The 18728-nt window shown below is 44.8% G+C and overlaps 1 protein-coding gene across 2 annotated transcripts in view; it reads left to right on the top strand.

Annotated features, from left to right (window-relative positions):
- The first annotated feature begins 2482 nt into the window (after positions 1-2482).
- Positions 2483-18728, top strand: part of Prr5l (proline rich 5 like) — a 170593-nt gene continuing 154347 nt past the window's right edge. The window contains exon 1 of one of the 2 annotated variants that reach the window (XM_076929330.1): positions 2483-2592. The gene's annotated coding sequence lies outside the window, so the exon portion shown is untranslated. The remainder of the gene's footprint in view (positions 2593-18728) is intronic. The other variant, XM_034495974.2, reaches the window with a different exon arrangement.

The following is an 18728-nucleotide window of genomic DNA, read 5'->3' as shown; positions in this document are numbered from 1 at the left end:
ACACCTCCTTCCTCAGAGACAGACCCTTCTGCCTTCAGAAAGTCTGAAAGTGGCAGTAGCTGGGTCAAAGGCTTAACTGAAACTTTGTTATGGGTTGACTCTGAAACCTATTTCGCAGGTTCATCCCGTGGTCACTTGGTCCCTAGCTTGTGGGACAATTTTGAATGTTAGAACCTTTAGGACCTGGGACCTGTCTAGCAAAGGTTCCTAGTGGCAGGCCTTTGGGGGGTTATGCTGCTTCTGGTTCTGGCCAGTTTGCATGGTGTCTTGTCCACTGTCATGTAAGGAGTCTTGGCTATACATTATTGACACCCCGATTTGCCATATTGGACTACAACTTCTGAAACCATAAGCCAAAATAAATCTTCCTCCTTTAAGTTGTCCCTGTCCAGTGTGGTGTCACAGTGACTCACCAGTAACTAACACACTTGGGAAGTCGAAAGCACAACTACTCAACTGAGCCATCCCAGGGTTTCTGGCCTTGAAATATTGTATAAGTCTTTAGGAGTAGCCTTTCCATGCCTTGATTCAAGTCCCAGGGTTTCTGGCCTTGAAATATTGTATAAGTCTTTAGGAGTAGCCTTCCCATGCCTTGATTCAAGGCTGCTGCAGGCTGTGAGCTTACAGAATGAGGTACTAACTACTGTTTGCCACTTTCTAGGGAGGGTTTCCATCCAGATGGGGCAAAGATGACAGCTAAAGCAGTCATCTCCCATGGAACGTGCAGAGCCCTCTTTGCTGGGTACTATATCTACTTCAACTGCAAAATGGAAGTGACTCTAACTTCAAGAACAAAGACCGAAGCAGAAACCTGTGAAGGAAGGAGCTGGGCTTTCCAAGCTACCTGACTTTAACGATGTGATTCTTCCTTGAGTAAACACGGCTTGGTGGAGGGTTACCAGCAAAAGGTGGGCATGCTAAGGGTATAGACCAACCTGATGCCTCCTGTTGTTGTGTGGGAGAAGCTTCAACGGCTGCTGCAAATGTTACCTCAGACGCCTCCACCACCAGTGTTCCAGACGCTGCTAACCAAACTTACAACCATTAGTCAGAGAACTGTAAGTGCTCAGAGCTTGGCTGGAGATAATGTGGGGTGGGCCAGATACCAACCTGATAAAAAGGTCAAGTAAAATGCTTCCAAAAATTCTAAACTTGGAAGCTGAACGGCTGTATAGGAATAAGGTCAGACATGCTTGCTGTAGACTGACCAACACTGAAATCTACCAAACTTCAAGTTTGCCAAACTTAGCGTTTGCTTTTAGTAGATCCATTTGATTGATTGATTGATTATTTCCAGTGAAAAGTGCATCTTGACAGTTTTTTAAATTCATAGATACACTCACGTTATCAAACTATCAAGGGCTTTAATTATTTCTTGAGACATGTAATCAAAATGTAAGTGCAGCAGAGCCCATTCCTTCCAGTTTCATCTCTGTCACTGTGATTGATACCCCAACAGAAAGCAATATGGGAGGAATGAGTTCCAAATATCAGTCCATCATTGAGGCAGGAGCTTGAGACTGTGGTCACACCACAGGCACTGTCAGGAGCAGGGAGAAAACCAAATGCACATATTGCTGCTTGCTTGCCGATTACACTTAGCTAGCCTTCTTCACTTTTACACATAGCCGCACCCAACCCTGGAAATGGTGCTCCCCACATTCAGAGTGGGTCTTTCCATCTCAATCAGCATCCAAGACAATCTCCTGGAGATACACACACAGGCTCACCCAACCCAGATAATCCCTCCACTGAGACTCCCTTCTCAGACTGTTTTAGATTGCAGCACCTTGACATCTCAAAACCAACCATCACAATTACTTAGGTTTGAAAACTCTCCCACTGATCAGTTTCAAAATATTTGGGGGGAGGGACAAAAAAGTATGAAAGTTAACCACAGAATACTGTAACTCAGAAAATTGGATAGGAGCTTGGTGTCTGTGAAAACCAAGCATTGAAGGGCATGAAAAGATTACTACAGTTCTTTTGGACTCTAATACCTTGGGCCTCTAAAGGCGTTAAGGGAAGGGGAGAGAGACACTGTGGATTCAGCATGTATTGAAAATGACTTGTAAGCAGTAGATCACTTTTGGGGCGATGATCCATTCTTCTCCCTATAAAAACCATGAACTGAAAGTGCATGTGACTTGTCCACAACTAAATGTCCTGGTTGCTAAGATTTGTTAAGTTCAGAGCACATCAAACCAAGAAAGACACCATGGCCTCATTTCTCATCCGCTGTCCCCAAGAGTAACAGAAGCAGCTCGTAACACAACAGCATTGTCCCTGTGTTTGTACACAGGCCCCCTTTGTTTCTTTCATGCACACAGAGCAGAGGCTGTGACAATAGTCTTGAATAGCACTGTATCCTCCTGTCTCCAACGTTACACTTGTTTATCAGCTCTGGGATTGGCAAAATAATGATTTCCTGCTGGTAGGGGCGGCCTTTCAGATGCTGGGTTTGTTTTTTTTTTTTTCCATCAGTCTTCAGGGTCAGTCAGTGGTGAGTGGGGCTTAGAGTCCTCTGGACTGTCAAAGTGGCACCACCTCAGGAGGCTGGAAGGACAGGATACTTCACCTCTCCTGGGAAAGGTAGGAGCCACATTGGAAGAAGGAACAAGACAGGTAACCTGGAGAGAGTCTGAGAGCCTAGGCTGGAGACATTACAGACAATGGCTGAGGGTATAGCCCAAGGAGGATGGGATTTGGGGTTCAAGACACCCTATTCACTTGAGAAACATGTCTTGCTCACACAGGGAAAGGCAAGTGTGGTCAAGTTTGACAGCCTGCCGAAAGAGAAGCAGAGCCAGCCTGCTATATCCATGGGTTTCACATCTGAGAATGTAACCAACGTGGGATAAAAAAAAAAATTATTTAAATTTTATTTAACCTGAGCCTACACAGAGATTTTTCCTTGTTCTTGTTTTCTAAACAACACAGAATAATAAAGTTACAGGATCTCTATGTTGTACTTGACAGTGGTGGTAATCTAGTGATGACTTAAAGCATATGGGAAGGTGTGCATAGTTTATTGAAAACGGCTGTATCGCTTTAAAAAATAAGGGCTTTGTGCATTCTCAGATTCTGATGTCCCCAGGGATCCTGAATCCAATCCTCTGCTAATGGCAAGGGATAGTTATGCCTTTGAAAACCCATTTTTAAAGATTTATTTTTTTCATATCACGTGTGAGGGTGTTTTGCCCTGTAGTATGGCATGTTCTGCCTGATGGCCCATTCTCTCTAAACTGAAACATATGCCCCCAAAGAGGGAGAGGGGACATCCAAGCCTCAAGTGGTAAATAACAGGTTATGTTATCTAGGAAGAATGGAACCTGGGAAGATTCTGGAGATCTTTTACCAACAGTTTTCAAGAGGGAATAAACCACAGATGCCTCTGAGACCTCCCAGTGACCAGAACCTTCAGGGATGTGTAGGTTGATTGAAGCAGACTTTTCTAAATTGCAGTTGTTATCATTAAGCTCTTGCTGTGTGCACTGTATACATATAGACATTACTGTATTATTTCACAGTGTTAACAGCAATAATAGCAAACATGTATTCAGTCATGTTTCCCATTGTTGCATAACCCAAACCCAGGAAGTCTGGGTTTAGAATCTGCTCTCTGTCAGCAGTTCCTCATGCTACCAATAAACTGAGATCATCACCGGGTTCCTTCTAAGAGGTCATGTGATTTAATGCTAAGTCTGTGCACTGAATCATTTGCCCTGGTTAGATATTGTAGTTTTGCATCTATTTGCTCATCTATTCTAGATGATAACCTAGTCAAGTGGATATTTTATTACCCCCAATTTAAAGATAAGGAAATTAGAGGCACAGAGAAGTGAAATCATTTACCTAGGGTCACATGACCACTAACCATTAAACGAGGAAGCCAGATTTGGACTCAGTTCTCATGGGAGCATTATGTGAATTTGAGGCTTGCCCAGCTTGTCTCCCAAACAGTAGTTAGTGTTGCCCTATGAACTGATATATTTAGAGGGTGGCGTTTACTCATTGGCTTTATAGAATTTCTACACCTAAAATGTCAGCTGGAGGAGTGAACAACTGTTAGTGACTGGTCTGCTGCCATTAACATTGTCTTGCCTGAGGAAGATGGGATTCCCCCATGGTGACAGAGAGGGGATTTTGAATGGTAATGACTACTCACTGAATGACACTTCTTGCTTGGCTGTAGATGGACGTATACATTGGACAATGACTTCTCTTACATATTAAACAAACAGGACTTGTGGAGTATATTCAGTAAACCAACTATTTCTGCTTAGCACTCTACTTTTTTGTAGGGCCTCACTCTTGTCCTAGAATAAAAGTTAAAGCAAGTCTGTAATTCTCGAGGATAACCTTCAGGTTCCAAATATTTTCCAGTTACTTAAACTTTTAACATTGTGTCAATTTAAAAACTGATACGCCCAGTCCTGTGAGGATACCAGACTTGCAACTCCATCTGTGGTGGAAACCTCCCCACAGCCTCCCAAGGAATCAATGGTATGCTTTTATCTGACTCCTGGGAAGAAGGAGGGGAAACAGAAACGCTACTAAAGTTTCTACTTGGTTCATACTATGGAGTGTTAGTTAACTTTCTATCATTTTTGCAAAATACCTAAAGAAATCAATTTTTAAAAAGGAACAAAGTTTCATTTTGGCTCATACTTTCTTGGGGTTACTAATGGTAGAATCACCTGCTGGAAGAAATCTGTTCACGTCACAGCAGCTGGAGAGCAAAGAGAGGCGAACTTTAGTTGGAGTTTCCTGGAGGAAAATAGCCGAGGGCATATGCGTGTGAGTGTGTGTGTGTGTGTGTGTGTGTGTGTGTGTATGTGTGTGTGTGCAGAATATATATCAGAATTTGTTAAGTCAGGTTGAAAACAGTAATGACAGCTAAATCACCCTCGAGTCACTGAGAACCTGGTACTTGCCAGGTCCTTGATGTATAACTTGACACGACCACTCCATGGTATGGTTAACAGGAAGATTTTTATTGTAGATGTGTGTGTGTGTGTGTGTGTGAGAGAGAGAGAGAGAGAGAGAGAGAGAACAGCCAGAGGCATCTGGAAGGGTCCAAAGCAGAGTGAAAAAGTAGTAGTCTGAACCTAGACAGCACGCTGGATCTGGCCATGAGAGAAGCAGGAGCAGAGCAGAGAGGGAGGGGAGATAGGGAGAGTGTGGGAGAGCTGAGGGGGGGAGGGGGAGAGAGAGACAGAGAGGGAGGGGGGGATAGGGAGAGTGTGGGAGAGCTGAGGGGGGAGAGAGAGACAGAGAGGGAGAGGGGAATAGGGAGAGTGTGGGAGAGCTGAGGGGGGAGAGAGAGACAGACAGGGAGGGAGAGGGGAATAGGGAGAGTGTGGGAGAACTGAGGGGGGAGAGAGAGAGGGGGGGAATAGGGAGAGTGTGGGAGAGCTGAGGGGGGAGAGAGAGACAGAGAGGGAGGGAGGATAGGGAGAGTGTAGGAGAGCTGAGGGGGAGAGAGAGACAGACAGAGAGGGAGACTGAGCAAGGAAGACATAAAGAGCTGCAGGCAAAACAGAGCTTATTTTGATAGCAGGGTTACAAGGAGAATGAGTAGCTGTGGGGACGGACACCCATGAACTAGAGACATTTAGGCTAGGAGAGGAGGTGGGGAGAGCTAGGGCACTAGCGAGCATGGACTCTGAAATCCGTAATAAGTACTGGTGATACCGAGGGAGCCTGGAGGCCAGCATGTGCTTTGGTATGGAATCAGGCACTACAGGCAGCCATTTGACCCTTCTGCCACAGATACGGAAATGGCTCCTTTTGGTAGAGGGGAACCAGCTTCACAAATTCCTGAGGAATGAGGAATGTTGGCTTTTGTCTAACTTTCTGAATTTGGAGAAATGGAGCAGACACTTGAGACTGGTATTTCAACAGTCTGAGTAGTCCCATAACAGCTGTCTCTTACAGAGTAGTTTCTTATTCTACACGGGGGGGGGGGGGGGGGGGGGGGGGGGGGGGGGGGGGGGCGGGGGGGATGCCTCAGTAGTTCCAATCTGCTGGAAATCCGGAAGTTCCATCTGGTCCCTATGCCAGGCTGAAAGCTGGTTCTGCTGCTGGTGAAGGAATCAGCAGCAGTGGCAACAACGACAATGGGACAAATCAACCTGAGGCTAGAGGCAAGGTCAATCTAGCAAAAAAGCCAGTCGATCTTCCTTCCAAAATACCTTTGATGTGGGCTGCCGCCACCATGTGTGTGGGGAGGGTGGGCTTCTCAGCTCAATCAAGGCTATCAGGATAGTTCTTTAGGTGAGGCTCCTCGCTTGAGGTCATTCTGATGAGTGGTGTGTTGACGTTAAAACCATTCATAATAAGGGAGGGAGAAGCTAAGGTCCAGAATCCTCACTGAGGGAACAATTCCGCTGATCCAATGTTCCTGAAAGGCCCACATCTCAAAGCCTCCATCCCAATTCCAACACCACCTCAGGCCAGTGACTAAGCCTTTAATATATGGTCTTTAGAGTTTGCTTAAGCTCTAGACAGCGACACTGGCTGGACTGTAGGCTTTATCCCATAGTACAACTGTGGGCATTTCAGAGAGTGTCCACCTTCATGAACCTTGAGGATCTCTAAACCCTATGAGAAGTGACTGCCCAAATCTCCCTCTTCACCTCAGCATCAGTAGTTTCTGCCATAAGCATACCACAGACATGGGGCTTTAGAGACTAGAAGTTAAAGACCAAGGGGTAAGCTTGGGGACCAAGGCCCCTCTCCCTGCCTTGCGGATAGATGCCTGCCTTTCTGCTGTATTCTTCTTTTGCCTTTCTTCTGCTTGTGCCCATCCCTGATGCACACTGGTTTAGAATCTGCACCAGTAGTTCTCAACCTGTGGGTTGCAGCACTCATGGGGGGGGGGTCAAATGACCTTTTTACGGGTTTTGCCTGAGACCACTGGAAAACACAGATATTTACATTGCAATTCATATAGTAGCAAAATTACAGTTATGAAGTAGCAACTAAAGAAAATTATGATTTGGGGGTCACCACAACATGAGAAATTGTATTAAAGGGTTGCAGCACTGGGAAGATTTGGAACTACTACTTAAGGACCCTGTAATTTAGCATAATCAACTTTTAAAATATTGACTTAGTGTGTGTGTTTCTTGTGTGCCACAGTGCATATGTGGAGACCAGCAGACGTGTGGGAGTCAGTTTTCTCCTTTCATTGGGTGGGCTCCTAGGATCAGAATCAGGCCATCGGGTCTGGGGACAAAGGCCGTAGCTTGCAAAGCTGGAAGATACTCATTCTTCATCTAGCAGGCATTAGCAGATTCTTTGTGTAGAAGCGTTTTTACTAAGCTCAAAGCACTTGAGAGGGTGAGGCGGGATGATTGCTGTGAAGGCCAGCCTAAGCTACGGTGTGATCCCCTGTCTCAAGCAAACAAATGGAACAAAATCAAACAAGTCCACAGGTTACCTATGGCTTATCTCAGACTTATGGAAAATTCAATTTACCCTAGCAAGTCCAAATCCTACTACCCCCCTCCCCCCATTATCCCAGCTGGTTACCTTCACTCTGGTCTTTCCTTACTTTGAGTTTCTAAAGCAGGATCGGACCTAAGCCCTCACTAACATCTTGGGTCCTAGGTCACTGTGCTCCTCTGAAGCCACTCTCTGGGAGCAAAGAAAAGAGTGAACGGTTGGAGCTGGAAGCACATTCATTGCTTTCTCCCAAACTCCTCCTGTTCACTCCTGCAGCTTTCCTTGTCCAGCGTCCCCGTGTGATGGAGGTCACAGTAGATAGAGGAAGCAACTTTTATGCCTCTGCTGTCCTTCCTTCTGCACCCTGTCTCACAGCGTGCTTTAGAATATGCTGGCTATTCAGTTCACACTGAGACCAAAATAGCTTTTACATCCTGCTACCCAAACAACACCTCATTTTGCTTTCACAAAGAACCTTAGGATATTATTATCTGCAGATGGGAGAAGCACCTGGAGCTAGGAAAGGTTAAAGAATTCACCCAAGATGGGGTGTTCTGCTAAGTGGAGGAGGGAAGTGAAGAGTCCAGATTTAGCTCCCATCCATCTACCCTTCTCTGGGCTGTCAGCACCTGGGGTTCTTTAAGCTTTTTTTTTTTTTTTTTTTTTTTTTTTTTTTTGTGCCTGTCATAGTTACTGGTGCACTGCATAAATGTCCTCCTTTGCTGAACATTCTAAAGGTAAAGGTCACTACTGCCTGTGATGTAGGGCTGGTGACACTCATGACAGGTGCATCAGGAGCATCCTCGGGTACAATGTGAGATGAGCTTCTTGTTCCAAGGAGATGTCTTTGATTTCGGAAAACCCTCTTCTTCTTCCCACAGTGTAAGTTAAAAGGTGAGATAATGAACTGGAGTGGAGTGTCTCTCTGTAGAAGCACATAAAGACAATGGCATTTACTCGGGACTCTAAAGGAAGCTGAGGGGGCGTGTTGTCGCATGGTTTCTTGGAAGGTCGTTGCCTAGAGGCCTTCAATATATAAAATTCTTCAAAATGATACTTAAAAAAACCCAACTGAACAAAAATCCTATCTTTTTAAAAATAAAGACTCATGGGGGTCCCTGACCTCTGTCCAGTGCTTAGCCATAGGTATCTGCATCTGCCTCGGTCAGCTGCTTGGTAGTATCAGAGGCCATCCACACTAGGCTTCTGTCTGCAAGCACAACATAGCATCACTAATAGCATCAGGAGTTGGTGCTTGCTCCTGGGATGGATCCCATGTTGGGCCCATCACTTGTCAGCTATTGCTGCAATCTCTGCTCCATTTTTGTCCCTGTATTTCTTTAGACAGGAGCAATTTTGGGTCAAAAGTTTTTAAGGTGGGTTGGTACCCCCATTCCTCCCCTGGGGGTTGAGTCTGGCTACTGGAGGTGGTCTCTTCAGGTTCCATGCCCCCACTATTGGACATTTTGGCTAAGTTCACCTGCATTGAGTCCAACTGAAGGGATGGCAGGCCTACAGGAAGAGTAACAGTGTCAACTAACCTGAACCCTTGGGAGATCTCAGAGTCTGAGCCACCAATCAAAGATCATGCATTGGCTGGTCCAAGGCCCCCGGCACATATGTAGCAGAGGGCTACCTTGTCTGACCTCAGTGGAAGAGAATGTGCCTAATCCTGTAGAGGCTTGATGCCCCAGGTGGAGAGATGCTGGTAGTTGCACCCTCTCAGAGGCAAAAGGGACTGGGGATGGAGGAAAAACTCTTCAAGGGGAGACTGGGAAGAAGGGCAGCATTTGGGAAGTTAAAAAAAAAAAAAAAAAGACTAAGACTCTTCTTGCCCCTACCTCCCTAGGAAAGAGAGACGACGAATGGCTATGGCAGCCATTTTGAAACTATGCCCAGGGGATCATCTAATGGCAGTGTGGGGCTGGGTTGGGCTGGGGTGAAGCTGAGATCCAAGCAACAGGACCTAGCTAGGCTGGGGCTGCAGCTGGCCAGGACAGAGGAGAGGGAGAGGATGCATTTTCTGCCTGTCTATCCAGGAGCTGCTTAGCTCTTAGCATGTCAGAGGCTTTCGTGAACCCTCACCAGGAAAGGGCAGGTAATTGGCTAATGGCTTATGAGCTAGCCTATGGGTTTACAGGGGAATGTTGGTGCAGAAAGGAGAGCATCTCAGGGGATAGGAATGGAGGCATAGAGATACATGGTGTCCTTCGTTTTGAGTCTCATCGGACAGCAGGGGTTATGAAAGCAGGGAGAACATGGAAGCCTCCAGGCTAATACCAGAGGCTGGACTAGGTGTAAACGCAGATGGCGTCAAACAGAAAAAACAAAACCCCCAAACTGAGTGGATTTCCTTTTGGAAAGGTCAACTTGAGGCAAAGAAGGGACATACTGAAAAAAACGAGAGGTCAAGGCTGTGGAAGTCAAGCAAAGGGTGTGAGATGCGGAAACAAAGCCAACAGGGTCAGGACAGAGAGTTGTGGGTACCAATGAGATCAGCTGAGGGAGGGACAGAGAAAGCCCTGGAGTTTTCTATTTGAATTGTGGAAAGCACATGTACTAGCTCAAGTGCTTCCATGTGCATGTGCTTGTGCGTGTGCGTGAATGTGTGTGCACAAATGTGGATGTGTACAAATGTGTGCACGGATGTGTGTATGTGTGCTTCTGTGTGTGAATAGAATAGAGAGAGGATCCTTCCTCATGGACAAACTGAAGCATGGTAATTACTCTTTCAGCCAATGTACACAGAGTTGAGTACTGGGCATGAGAACTACAATGTATCCATGCCTCTCAGAGCTAACCCAGCACACAGCAAGAGTAGCACGGAGATTTAAGGGAAATTGCCTAACAACTGGAGGAATGTGAGTGAGGACCAAGTTAAATGATACCACAGTGTTGGTTAGTTTAAAGTGTTTTAAAGTTAGTAAAAATATTGCCTTTTAGCTTGGAGAACAACACCTCACTTATGTCCTTTGGAGGAGTATAAGTTTGAAGACTGATGAGGGAAATCCATGATTTTTGTAATTTACATGGGAATAATATTTACAGAAAGATGGAGATAAAAAAGAAATGTAAAACAATCACTGGGAGAGCATGCATATTTAAGTTTCACACCAAAAACTTAAATTTCAAAGTGTCAAGGACATTTCTTGATAGGATGGGAAAGGACATTTTTGCAAGAGCACTGATTGACACAAGTGACATCTCAAAGAAAATACCACCTAAGACTCAAGGGACTGGTAGCAGTGGATCAGGAATGTGGAAAACTGAGAGAAAGTTCCAGGCAAAAGGAGCAGTGTCTGCAGACTCAGTGGCCTAGCTTCCTCCAGTACCAAGCATGCATTCAGTGTCAATGTGTAATGGGAGGCAGGGGCTTAGTCGCTGAAAGATGACAGGCAGGAAGATGAGGTCCCACAGGGCTGGTAGGGTTTGTTTGTGTGTGTGCACACGCGTACGTGTGCATGCACGTGAGTGTGTATGTGCATGTGTGCATGCATGTGACTATGTGCAAGTGTGGGTGTGTGTTGTAGGGGGTCATCTGGACTTCTCAACACATTGTAAAGTAGAGGGGTGTGTTTCTGAAAGAGACCAGCTAACCGATACGGGGCTACAAGGACCCAGTAGCTCCTGTTCCAAACACGTAATCTGTACTACTTTGTTTAATATAGCTTTGCCCTTACCAACTATGTGCTATGTGCACATTAGCTTTTTTTTTTTTTTCCTTTGAGATATAAGCAAACCAATCTCAGAAGGATCAAGTAACCTGCCAAAGTCACCACAGATCGGAAGGACACAGGATTTGAACTGAGACAGTCCACTTTCAAGGCCTATGCTCTCCTGACCACACCACAGCGCTGCTCAAGTCCACTCAGCTTTCCATATGCGAACTTGGTCAACAAGTTCAGTCAAGAAGCCTTCTTGTGGAACAGCCTTGTAGGTCCAGGCAGCAGGCAGTGCAGTCTTGAACTAGGGTACAAACAGTGGAGATGGAGACAAAGGTGAGGGGACCAATCTCAACAAGTATTTGTGACTGAGCTGTTATTTTGGGGGGAGTCAAAAAAGAGGTCAGTTTGTTCCCTACTGAAAACCTAAGCTTGCATTGCACGAGCCTGAGAAATGGGACAGAATAAGGGAGCGTAGAAATGTTCTATTCACTAAAAACTTAGGAAAGCACTAACAGACTCTTAGTGTCGGCTTCCACTGTGTGGGGTGGGTTGTTGTGCAACCAACTCACATTCCTCTTGTCCTGGCCTCTGCTAACCATCATTTTTGGTGCAACTTGTCATTTGTGCTGTTTGAGGCTCTGTAATCTGCAGCTGCTGTGCTATGTAGGTCATCCCTGTACCCTCTGTTGATTGGCAACACACGGTTCTTGGTTTCTTCTCTTAATTGTCTCTCAACATAGCAAGCTCGGCCTTAGCCTTAGATGACATGATCACGCATCTGTGTGTGCTCACTAGAAGCCCTTGATCCGTGTGCCTCTTCACAATGCTTAACGGGGATAAGAAATTAAGCAAATATTGAAAAAACGATAGAAAGAAAAGAACATAGCCATGTCTTCTAATGCTTATTGATTTGTAGGATCTTCTCAGGCATGAAAACAAGATTCGGTGCTAGTATCTTGACATTGGATTCCTGTTTCCTCGCAGAGTGGTTTATTGATCAGGTGGGGGTTCCAGTGGGTAGGATTCTTCCCTGGCAAATGATCAGCCTCCAGATATAGAGCTGTACTAGGAGTCCATGGCACCCATCTGACATGTAGAGACCCACAGTCCAGAAGAACCAGTAGGATCCTTGCAGGCCGCTAAGGCCACTTTTCTGTTTCACATTGACTGTCTCCGAGGGTCTCCTTTTACAATTCTTTTCTTTCTTTCTTTCTTTCTTTTTTTTTTTTGTTTTTTTTTTTTTTTTTTTTTTTGGTTTTTCGAGACAGGGTTTCTCTGTGTATCAGTGGCTGACCTGGAACTCACTCTGCAGACCAGGCTGGCCTCGAACTCAGAAATCTGCCTGCCTCTGCCTCCCAATTGCTGGGATTAAAGGCGTGCACCACCACTGCCCGGCCTTTTCTTTTTTCTTTTTCTTTTTTTTTTAAACCAAAAGAATTCCTGATTGTTTTTCTGTATCAAAAAAAGAAAGAAGAAAAAAAGGAAGGAAGAAGGAAGGAAGGAAGGAAGGAAGGAAGGAAGGAAGGAAAAGGCAAACAAGCACGGTGTGGTTTTGTGCATAGAGGATACAGTCTTCAGAAGAAAAAACCAACTCCTCGCTACAGTCCCCTCCCACCATGCCTTTCTCAGAACAGGCTGTCCATTAAACAACAAATATTTCGTTAGGTACTATTCTATGCCACACATAGTGTGAAGGATTGGCCATACGTGACATGACAGAAAAGCCCTTCTCTCCTATAACTTAATATTAAAATTTTATTTTTATTCATGTGTGCAAGTGACCCCCCTCTCTCTGTGTCTGTCTCTGTCTCTGTTTGTCTCTGTCTCTCTGTCTCTGTCTCTGTCTCTGTCTCTGTCTCTCTCTCTCTCTCTCTCTCTCTGTGTGTGTGTGTGTGTGTGTGTGTGTGTGTGTGTGTGTGAGAGAGAGAGAGAGAGTTTGGTCTACTGTCTTCCAACTGACACATTCACTAAGGTGAACACATTCATGATGCATGTGTGGTTGGGTGCCTGGCTTTTCGCTACCAAGTGTGTCTTCTTGAAGCTCATTCATGTGACCTTCCCCATCTTTGATATACCCTGCAGACAAACATATGAAGCTGTTGTAAATTTTCATACTCAAGGCTGGAGAGAAGGGTCAGAGGTCTTGTTTGCTGTTCTGCCAGAGGACCTGAGTTTGGTTCCCAGCACCAGTTTGCGCAGTCATGACTTCCTGTAACTCCAGATCCAGGGGATTCACCTTCTCTTTCAGTTGATGACAGTTACAGAACCCCAGCAGACTAGGGCACTAAGTGACTTATACCTCATGAAACCTTTTATCTTTTTAAAAGATTGCTTTAACTATTCCCAGAAGGGCAGACATAACACACACAGAAAGCTTCCTGCAGTCTGAAAGCTGTGTGTACATATTCTCCAGGGCACAGGGTCCTATAAGCCCATTTCAAGGTTAATTTTATTAAGTTATCATACAAGTAATGGGTTTCACTGTAACCTTTTCATAAATTTTTGATATATTATACTTTGTCCTTATTTTTGCCCCTCCCTCTAAGCAGAATTGCTTATGCAAAGGGCTGGTGTATTTCAAAACATTGTACAATGTTACTGTGCCCTTCCCTGTAAAAACTTCACCAGGTTCTTCTCCAGGAGTGGTGCAGGAGGCTACTGATGGGAACCTGGCTGTTAGTTTCTTTTCTCAGAAGCAGCCAGTATCAAACTGTTGGGAGACCACACACAGTAGTTCCTTAGGGTCGTGGAACGCGTAGACTGTCTTTCCCCTTTCATGTACTTTTTTCATATAAAAAAGAACATGTATAAATTTGTGTAATGCTTTAAAATAAAAGCACCCCACCCATCTTCCTCCTGGGGTCCCCATAGATGGCGGGTTTGGTAGCACTTAGTGTAGGAGCCTTCATTGGTGCAAACTGATTCCCCAACTTCTAGAATGAGTTCTAGAAGCAGCCGCTAGGGGGTGACAAACTAAAGATGGGGGAAAGGCAGCCAGTCTCTGGCCTGTATTTTCTTGAAAGTTCCCAAATTCCCTGTAATACAAATCATGCCCATGTGGCATTGCACCCTGAGCAGCTGCCATGCCCTGTCAGGTCGAAGAGACTTTCTCCGCGAAGCCATCTGCCCCTCGAAACAGTTCTGCGACACAGGTGCTAGAGTGAGGGGAGTTGGTGACGAACCAGAATACAAACTACTAGTAAGTGGCTGCGAATGCCTTTAACTATAAGTCAAGCATAACGACTAGGGTGTTTCTTTCTCTAAGGAAAACAAACAAACAAACAAACCTGTACTAACCTGTATTCCTTTTCAAAATATGTTTTTTAAATTAAAACACAATATTTTCTGATCAGTTTCCCCTCCCCTACTCCTTCCAGATCCTCTCTACTCCCCACCCACACAACTCCTCACCCTTTCTTTCTGTCTATTTAAAAACAACCAATCAACCAACCAAACAAACCAGAACAAAACAAACACCACAAGAAATACACACACACACACACACACACACACACACCATAAAAACAAAATCAGAAAGCATAATATACAAACAAAAGAACAGTAAGACAAAAAATACACACAAAAGCAATATAAGATTGAGTTAGCTTTGTGTTAACCATCTCCTGTCAGGCATGGGGCCTACCCTTCAGTGTGGTTAATGTACCCATTGAGCTGTTTTCTGCCTATCATGAAGTGTCCAAGTGCACAGATGCAAGTGGCTATGGGCTGAAATGAAGAATCAAAGTAAGCCTTCCTCCCTTAACTTATTCCTTTAGGTCATGATGCTGAGAAAGCTGACAACTAGAACGGAGAGCTTGGAATCCGTTAAGGCAGGGTGTCGCAGACTTGGTTTGAGTAGATCATAGGAGCAAAGTGCTTTTTAACTATCTCTATATCGACTGGATAACTCCTTCCTGAAGATCTCTAGGCTGGGATGCAGTTACTTCACTCTCTTAAGTCTCTCAGGAGAAGTCCCATCCGGGTGGTAGGTCTGTGGCAGTTGGCAGACTTGATTGGGAGACTTAATTGGGGATTAGGGTTGAAGGACTCAGGAAAGGGATGCGGCACCTTCTCTCGTGGGAAGCACATACTTACCTGGCATGAGAGACAGAAATGTCAGCCAGAAAAATCTTCATTCACTTTCTGCACCGTGGGACAATCTGAAGCTTGGACATACCCTTAGACTTGCTTTGCAGGTGAGATGCGCTAGCATATGACAAGGGCTAAGTATTGCTTCTACAGTTTGCTTGGCCTTGTGTTCCAATACCTACCAAGGGAAGAGTATGCTGCCAGTGGCTACAGCCCTTTCTCCCTAGACCCCAGAATCAGTTACAGGAAGCAGAATTGAGCCCAATGTGTAGGAGGATTGTCCTAGCTCACCTACAGACTTTCAAGCAAGGCATAGTACTTCTTTTTGGTGTGTGTGTGTGGTGTGTGTGTGTGTGTGTGTGAGAGAGAGAGAGAGAGAGAGAGAGAGAGAGAGAGAGAGAGAGAGAGAGAGAGAGAGAGAAGAAAGGACAGAGTAGATCACAGGAACACTTCTTAAACTTGTACTTTTCTTGCCAAATTGATATTTGCAGTAAGAATACCATGCCATAGTCGTGGAAGTCAGAGGACAACTTTTGATGTTATTCTCTGCCTCCCACCTTGTTTGAGGCAAGTACTTGGTGCTCCACACTTTCTGGGAGGTTCTAAGGCTTCTCCTCTCTCACTTTCTACCTTGCCATAGAGAAACAGCATAGACACATTCATGCTGTTATTTTTACATCTGGGGAATCCAAACTCTGATCCTCATGCTTGTGCATAGCAAAAAATATTATCCATTAAGCCACCTCTCCAGCCAAATGCTTGTCTTCTTAGGCCACAAAGGGGCTGGCGTCTCTCTCTCTCTCTCTCTCTCTCTCTCTCTCTCTCTCTCCCCCTCTCTTTCTCTCACCATTGGAACAATAGGAGACTGATGTTTGAGAGCATCACTCAACTGGGAGGACATGGAGAGCAAGCTGTGAGGACATGTCCCATTAAAGCAGCTCTCAGGACAGCTGCCTTGAGTAAAGTTCATCGTGGGAATGAACTTGGTGAGTTTCCTGAAAGAACCCAAACCCTAAACTGTTCTGTGACCCCTTGTGACCCAAACAAACTTCATGGCCAAGACATTGCCAAACCCCACATTTCATCATCACCTCTCACACACAGGCGAATGTAGAGGAAAGAGTGATGGGTGTGGCATGGGGCTGGACTACAGTTGCACACTGCAGTCTGGCTGGTGTCCAGTCTGTGCCTTTGAACCTCACTGTCCTTATCTGCAAGGTGGAGGTTGATATAAGAATAAAGTGATCATGTCTAGCGCTAGTTTACAAACTGTGCTTTCAGTTGAGTGGGGTGTCCGTTTCAAACAAAGTTAACATGGAAGACTGATTATTGAATACAATATAAACAATCACCATTTAGTACCCAAGTCTTTCACTGTTGGCTGAACCTGCCAAGTTCCTACTCAGCACCCTTAGGGTTCTCTGCAGCCTGCTTTTGGGGGGGGGGGAACAACTGATAGAGTGAAGATATATTGGCAAGTATAGAAAGTGGCAGTGGTGGAGAAAATGTTCCTCCTTCTCTGCCCCTTAGCTCTCTGTTACTTATTGTAATGGGAAAGCCATAGTTACAGACTCTGTGTGTCTGTGTGTCTGTGTGTCTGTGTGTCTGTGTGTCTGTGTGTGTCTGTGTGTGTACCACTAAGCTCATCATAAGGATGAGAAGATTCAACTACACCCAACAATTCAGCTATCCTTATATTGCTATTTCTACAGTCCTGTGAGCATCTGTGTATCTGTTCAACCATCCACTGTTATCTTTGACTTTTGTGGTGCCTCTTTGCCTCCATGTCAGTATTTGAGCAGAGCTGGATATTTGCACCCAGATCTGAAAGTAATCTCGGAAGAATATCCTTGTATGGCTTGACGTAGGCTGTGCATTGGACCCAAACCACTCTTCATCTGAAGCGCGATCGTTGCACAAGTACTCTGTCAGCATACAATAAGGGCAATCACGTGTTAATTACAATACTTTGTCCTTTAATCATAAATTGACAGCACATCTTTACACAGCTCCCATGTGTCTAGTCCACACAGGGCACCAGTAGTAGAACTTATTACTAAACCAGGAGACTGAGTCGGCAGGGAAAACTGGCCCTTAAGAATGGTATTATCAGGAAAGTTATCCTTGTCATGGTATTGTAGTTTAACTTCTACAACCCCAAGAGCCACCGTGGAGCACACTTCAGAGTTTCCTTACTTGAGAAGAAGTCAGATGTGATTATTTCTACTCCAGCTTCTTCAGTTGATGGTTGAGAATACTTCTGCAGACATTACTTCCTCAGACTTTATGGCCCTCCACATGCCTGAGTGTAGTGACCTTGGTGAATGGAGATGGCTCTTTAGAGGCAGATCCAACTGTATTATCTACAAACCTACACCTGTATATCATCTATATCATCATCTCCTCTTCTATGCTACTTTCTTTATCGTAGTCAGAAGTTGGCATAGGCCTTTTAATCAACGAGATATCACAGGCTGACATCTTGAAGGGATTTGACTTTCTCGTTACTGTGACTTTGTCAAGATGTACGTGTATGACAGTTACCTACGCACAGTTATTCCTGGGCTCAGACACATGAGAATGTGCTCAAGTACTTCTTTGCCTTCAGGATATATGCATAAAATAACTCATTTATTGTAGCCTACATTCTGCCACGTGGCTGGTTACCTATGCTCTGGTACTCTATATCCATTTTATCACATTTTTCCTGAGAGTCTCCCCTGCCTGGCTCTATCCCAGAATCCTTTCTGCCTCCCAGATATCCTAACTTTATTTCTTGCCTATCATAGGCCTTTTAATTGACAGGTGATACATCCACACAATACGAAAGCTATTCTCTCTACAAGCACCAATAGGCAAGAGAAGCCAGGGATTGAAACAGTATCCACATGCATTACCAGAACAGGCATAGTCCTACTAGAGAACTTTGGAAAACAGTTGAAAATATGTTTCTTATGTTATCTCAACCAAGTGGCATTGAAGCTGGGTTATTTATTTAAACCATCTTTGTCCAGTCATTGGCTGAGGTGATGCAAATGGTTATATTAATTACTGAACATGCAGAGGAGAGAGTTGAGAACAGAGAGGTGTAACTAAATTTGGGCAAGGCAAAGAAGTCAGAAGTCAGGGGCATTTCCTAACTCATTGCTTGGTGTTAGACTCATGTAAAGGTGTGGCTAATTAACATAGCTCTCTCTAGCAAGAACCCTAAAGAAGTTGCAGAAAATCTAGCATTGTTGTTCCCACATCTTAGAGGACTACCTCTGTTGGCATGGAGCAGGGGTCAGGAAAAAATATCTTAACACAGAGCTTGTTGTTTGGCTCTTTACTGCCCAGCCTAGGAAGGGAAGGGAAGGCTCCTTGCTTGCCTTTGAGTTGCTAAGCTGTGCTAGGTTAACTTTTGAGTTACCTTAATGAATTTACTAAAATTACAATGAAAAGTTGAAGAGGTCTGTTACTTTTTAAATGGTTCTAAGATATAACACACGCAGAGAGATGACTTAGTTTAGCCTGTTTTTATTT

Source organism: Arvicanthis niloticus, chromosome 2 (genome assembly GCF_011762505.2).
Source record: "Arvicanthis niloticus isolate mArvNil1 chromosome 2, mArvNil1.pat.X, whole genome shotgun sequence".
Lineage (NCBI taxonomy): Eukaryota > Metazoa > Chordata > Mammalia > Rodentia > Muridae > Arvicanthis > Arvicanthis niloticus.
Note: the sequence above shows the minus strand (reverse complement) of the source record. Positions and strands in the feature narration are given on the sequence as shown.